This window comes from Balaenoptera ricei, chromosome X, assembly GCF_028023285.1.
Source record: "Balaenoptera ricei isolate mBalRic1 chromosome X, mBalRic1.hap2, whole genome shotgun sequence".
In the NCBI taxonomy this organism is placed as follows: Eukaryota; Metazoa; Chordata; class Mammalia; order Artiodactyla; family Balaenopteridae; genus Balaenoptera; species Balaenoptera ricei.
The window spans coordinates 93150022-93156078 of record NC_082660.1 but is presented as its reverse complement, the minus strand read 5'-3'; the positions used below and the strand labels follow the sequence as shown (position 1 = coordinate 93156078).

The 6057-nt window shown below is 39.0% G+C and overlaps 1 protein-coding gene across 2 annotated transcripts in view; it reads right to left on the bottom strand.

Moving 5' to 3' along the window:
* BEX3 (brain expressed X-linked 3) overlaps window positions 1-6057 on the bottom strand; it is a 296936-nt gene that overhangs the window by 253793 nt on the left and 37086 nt on the right. The gene's annotated exons all lie outside the window — the stretch shown is intronic.

The following is a 6057-nucleotide window of genomic DNA, read 5'->3' as shown; positions in this document are numbered from 1 at the left end:
GAAGATCATAGTGTGCACATATACTCGTTACCTTGGAAAAGCATTCATTGTGTTCAGTTTTGTGGGGAGATGAAGTAGAATCAAAATGGAATTGACAGCATATCTCTGTGTGTGTTTCTCTTTCTAGGTCTCCTCTAGCCCAATCACACCCCTCTCACTAGTGTAATTTTTCTTCAGTTCAGACTCTGGCTGGATTCCAATCTCAGGATTCAATTACCCAGAAAATGATAGATACAGAGGGATTGCTACCAGGTGGTGAAAAATTCCAGAAAACTCTGGTTGAAGCCATTATACCAAGATCCCAACCTCCATCCCTTGTTCCCCCTTGCTGAGCACCCTGGTCTGAAAGTCTCAGAGCTGACATTCTGATCTGGCCACCTGGTTGCAGCCATCTTCATTGTTCATTTTTAAGGAAAAGGAGTACATTTTGCAAAGAGTAGCAGATGTCTTGGAGTGGTTTGTTTACTATGAATCCAGTTTTGTTTTGAAAATTCATATGTATATCAAAGTAGTTCCATCTGCTGTTGACCCCAAATCTACATCACGTTCATTGATGTATCACTTCCCTCATCAGTGTAGGTTGACATGTCCACACTGTAGAGGGTCCTTCCCAGGGAGCAGCATGTTTACCCTCCATCACCCACTCCTGTACAGGCTGCCCAGTGCTTCCCCAACATCCTGTCTGTCGTCCCATGACCGGGACACTGGATACAGCTGTCCAGACTCCAGTCTGTGCCCCATTCCTCTCAGTTACCTTCCCAAGACCATGTGTTTCCCCATGCTGCTGACTGTCAATGCACTGCTGCTACCTGGTGAGTCGTTGTATTCATGCCATGGAGTATGTTTTTATGGCTTCTTTAACACCTATCAATTTTTTCAGACAGAATTAGAATTATTTTATACATAGGTCAATACACTGGCTTTTGAGGGAGAACATTGTATTTTTTTTTCTTTTTGCTCTTTCAATAAAGTTTTTTTTAAAAATAAATTTATTTATTTATTTATTTATTTTTGGCTGTGTTGGGTCTTCGTTTCTGTGTGAGGGCTTTCTCTAGTTGCGGCGAGTGGGGGCCACTCTTCATCGCGGTGCGCGGGCCTCTCACTATTGCGGCCTCTCTTGTTGCGGAGCACAGGCTCCAGACGCGCAGGCTCAGTAGTTGTGGCTCACGGGCTTAGTTGCTCCGCGGCATGTGGGATCTTCCCAGACCAGGGCTCAAACCCGTGTCCCCTGCATTGGCAGGCAGATTCTTAACCACTGCGCCACCAGGGAAGCCTCAATAAAGTTCTTTGTAGAGAACTCTGATACTGGAGGTACGTTGGTGCCACCTCATGACAGAAGCCTGAGTGCAGCTTGAACAGGCAGAACAGGCAGGTGGGAGGGAGAGCCTATGTGTGACCAAAATTCACCAGGCAGAGCTTTCTGGAAATATGTGTGTAAAGAGAGAAACCCAGTTACAGGTTCACTGAGGTATCCAGACAGAAATCACAGCCTCTCTCTATGTGTTGGCACTCTCTCTACCCTTTGATTTACTTTCTCTGCATCCTCCCAGAAATTTTTCACTGAGGGCCTTCTCCTCATTTGTTGATGAACTCCGTTCATCAGCTCAGTGAATTTTATCAAAACACAACACTTTTGCCAAATGTACCCCCAATTTAACATTCACCCTCACTACCTTTTGTAAATTTTTATTTGTGGTTAAAAAAAAGCATAACATATAATTTTCTATCTTAATCACTTAACCATTTTTAACTGTATAGCTCAGGAGTGTTAAGTATATTCACATTGTTGTGCAACACATCTCCAGAATGTTTTCATCTTGCAAAACTGAAACTCTATGGCCACCAAACCACAACTCCCTATTCCCATCTCCCCCCAGCCCCTGACAACCACCCCCATCTATCTGTCTCTATGAAATTGATTACTTTAGATACTTCATATAATTGGAATCATACATCATTTGTCATTTTGTGACTGGCTTATTTCACTTAACATTGTATCCTCAAGGTTCATCCATGTTGTAGCATGTGACAAGATTTCCTTCTTTTTAAAGGCTAAATAATATTCTATTGTTTGTGTATACCATATTTTGCCTATCCATTCATCTATTTTGATGGATAATTGGGTTGCTTCCACTTCTTGCCTATTGCAAATAATGCTCAATGAACACAGGTGTGACAATATCTCTTCAGGATCCTGATTTCATTTCTTTTGGATATATAACCGGAAATGGGGTTATATGGATCATATGATCATTCTATTTTTAATTTTTTGAGAATGCTCCCTACGATTTTCTATAGCAGTTATATATATATCATTTTCCATTCCCACCCACAGTGCACAAGGGTTCCAATTTCTCTACATCTTCAACTACACTTATTAGTTTCTATTTTTTTTTTTTTATTGTGGCCATCATGATGGGTGTGAGGTGACATCTCATTGTGATTTTAATTTGCATTACCCTAATGATTAGTGATCTTGAACATCTTTTCATATGCTTATTGGCATTTGTTTCCTTTTTGTTGAATTATGGGAATTCTTCATATATTCTGGATATTAACCCCTTGTCAAATATATGATTTACAAATACTTTCTTCCATTATGTGAATTGCTTTTTCATATTGTTGATTGTTTCCTTTGATGCCCCAAAGTTTTTAAATTTGATGTAGTCCCATTTGTCTATCTTTGCTTTTGTTTCTTGTGCTTTTGCTGTCATATCCAAGAAATCATTGTCAAATCCAAAATCATGTAGATTTTCCTCTATGTTGTCTTCTAGGAGTTTTACAGCTTTAGGTCATATGTTTAGGTCTTTGCTGCATTTTGAATTAATTTTTCTATATGGTATAAGGTAAGGGTTCAAGCTCATCCTTTTCCATGTGTATATCCAGTTTTTCCAAAACCATATGTTGAAGAGACTATCCTTTCCCCCATTGTGTGGTTTTAGTATCCTTGTTGAAAATCATTTTACCATGTACATGATAGTTTATTTCTGGTATCTCTATTCTAAATATCTGTCTTTATGCAAGTATCACAGTGTTTTGATGACTATAGCTTTGTAATATCATGAAATCAGGAAGTGTGATGCCTGTAAGTTTGTTATTTTTCAGAAATGTTTGGCTATTTGGGGTCCTTTGAGATTCCATACGAAATTTGGGATTTTTTTTTCTATTTCTGTAAAAAATCCATTGGGATTTTAATAGAGATTGCATTGAATCTCTAGATGACTTCAGGCAGTATGAACATTTTAACAACAGTAAGTCTTCCTAGCTATGAAAATGGGATGTTTTCTCATTAAATTTTGTCTTCTTTAATTTCTTTCTTCAATGTTTTATAGTTTTCAGTGTAAAATTCTTTCAACTCCTTTGTTAAATTTATTCCTAAGTATTTTAGTCTTTTTGATGCTATTGTAAATGGATTTGTTTCTTAATTTACTTTTCAGATTGTTCAGTGCTAGTGTAAGGAAACACAACTAATTTTTGCATGTTGATTTTATGTTTTTCAACTTTGCTGAATTTATTAGTTCTGACAGTTTTTTTCCGCCTGGAATGTTTATAGTTTTCTACATATAAGACCATATCATTGGCAAACAGAGATAATTTTCCTTCTTCCTTTCCATTTGGATGCTTCTTATTTGTTTTTCTTGTCTAGTTTCTCTGGCTAGGACTTCTAGTACTATGTTGAATAGAAGTGATGAGAGTGGGCATTCTCGCCCTGTTGAATTTAGAAGAAAAGCTTTCAGTCTTTCAAAGTTGAGTATGATATTAGCTATAGGATTTTCATATATGACCTTTATTACATTGAGGTAGTTTCCTTCTCTTCTAGTTTGTTGAATGCTTTTATCATAAAAGGGTGTTAAATTTTGTCAAGTGCTTTTTTTTTTCATCAATTAAGATGATCATGTTTGTTTTTTTTCCTTCATTCTGTTAATGTAGTGTATTACGTGATTGATTTTTGTGGTTGACTCATATTTGCATTCCAGGAGTAAACCCACTTGAGCATGGCATATAATCCTTTTAATAAGTTGTTGAATTCAGGTTGCTAGTATTTTGTTGAGGCTTTCAACATTAATGTTTATTAAAGATATTGGCGTGTAGTTTTCTTTTCTTGTAGCATCTTTGTCTGGCTTTGGTATCAGGGTAATGTTGACCTCATAAAATGAGGTTGGAAGCATTCCCTCCCTTCAATTTTTTTGGAAGAGTTTGACGAAGACTGGTACGAATGGTTCTTTAAATGGTTAGTAGAATTCTCTAATAAAGCCATTCAATCCTGGGCTTTTCTTTTTGGGGAGAGATCTGCTTACTGATTTATTCTTTTTACTATTTATAAATGTGTTAAGATTTTGAAAGAAAATTTCTTCATGGTTCTGTCTTGGTAGGTTGTATGTTTCTGGGAATTTGTCCATTTTTTTCTAGGTTATCCAATTTTTTGGCATATAATTGTTAATAGTATTCTCTTATAATCCTTTTCATTTCTGTGGCATCAGTTGTAATGTCCCTCTTTAATTTCTCATTTTAGATTTTTAAAAATTATTTATTTGGTTTCGCTGGGTCTTAGTTGTGGCAGGCAGGCTCCTTAGTTGTGGCTTGCTGGCTTTTTAGTTGTGGCATGAGTACTCTTAGTTGCAGCATGCATGTGGGATCTAGTTCCCTGACCAGGGATTGAACGTGGGCCCCCTGCATTGCGAGCACGGAGTCTTAACCACTGCACCACCAGGGAAGTCCCTAATTTCTGATTTTAGTTATTTGAATCTTCTCTCTTTATTCTTAATCTACCTAAGGGTTTGTCAATTTCATTGATCTTTTCAAAAAACCAACTCTTAGTTTCATTTTTTCCTATAGTTTTTCTATTCTCTCCACTTTCATTTACATATTTCTTTTGTGCAGTTATTTCTTTAAATTTAAGATCTGAACTCCCCTCCAAAACAGAGCCATGTATGTTGCCTAAACACTCAGATATGGTTGGGCAATTCTGTGCTGTTGTAGTTATGGGGTCAGCATACTTTACTTAAATGTGTACTTAGCTATCATCCACACTGTCTGACCAGTTCCACTGTGTTCTGTAGAATATCTGCACAGGATTTCCCCTAGGATGTGATCGTTTGTTTCTGGATTCCCACCATGTTATCTGGAACTCTTTTTTTTTTTTTATACACAGTTGACTCTATGAATTTGAATCCTTGTTGGAGAGCTTCATTGGTTTGCCATGGCAGCCCACAATGCCCTGTTCTTGTGTCTTTAAAGTGATCTGTCTGCCAACCTAGTGAAGGTAAGGATTATCAAAGATATAGGGAATGAGTCCTGCACTGAGCTGAGTCCTTTGACCTTGGAGCAGAATCATTTAATACCCAGGGAGTGGATGTGACAAAATGTAATTGGTGGTGTTATAACAGTTTATGACATCTGGAAAGTGTTGCCTTCCAAAAGATATTTTGGGAGGAGACCTTCAAGATGGCAGCGGAGTGAGACGTGGAGATCGCCTTCCTCCCCACAGATACATCAGAAATACATCTATATGTGGAACAAATCCTACAGAACACCTAACGAATGCTGGCAGAAGACCTCAGACTTCCCAAAAGGCAAGAAACTCCCCAGGCACCTGGCCGTGTGGCTGACAGGGTCTCCAATACTTCCAGGTTTCTGGACCTGCTGTGGGCACTGTGAGGCCAGCTCAGACTCTGATCTAGCCTTACTCTGGCGTGTACTTGCCCCCAAATTCCACAGTTGCCCCCAAGGTCCACAGCCTCAATTGTGGGAACACTCATTGTCTATTCAGGTATTCCACAGATGCAGGATTTACCAAGCTGATTGCGGGGATTTAATCTGCTGCTCCTGCAGCTGCACGGGGATATTTCCCTTTCTCTTCTTTGGTCTCACAGATCCTGGGGTTCAGCTTTGGTTTTGGCTCTGCCTCTGCATGTGGGCTGCCCTCAGGCATCTGTTCCCCACTCAGGCAAGAGGGGGGCGAAAGCAAGGGCTGATTAAGGTCCACTTGCTCACTCAGGCCAGAGAGAGGAATGGATACAGCAGTCACAGTAAGAATGTGTGGGGAGTGCCTGCGGC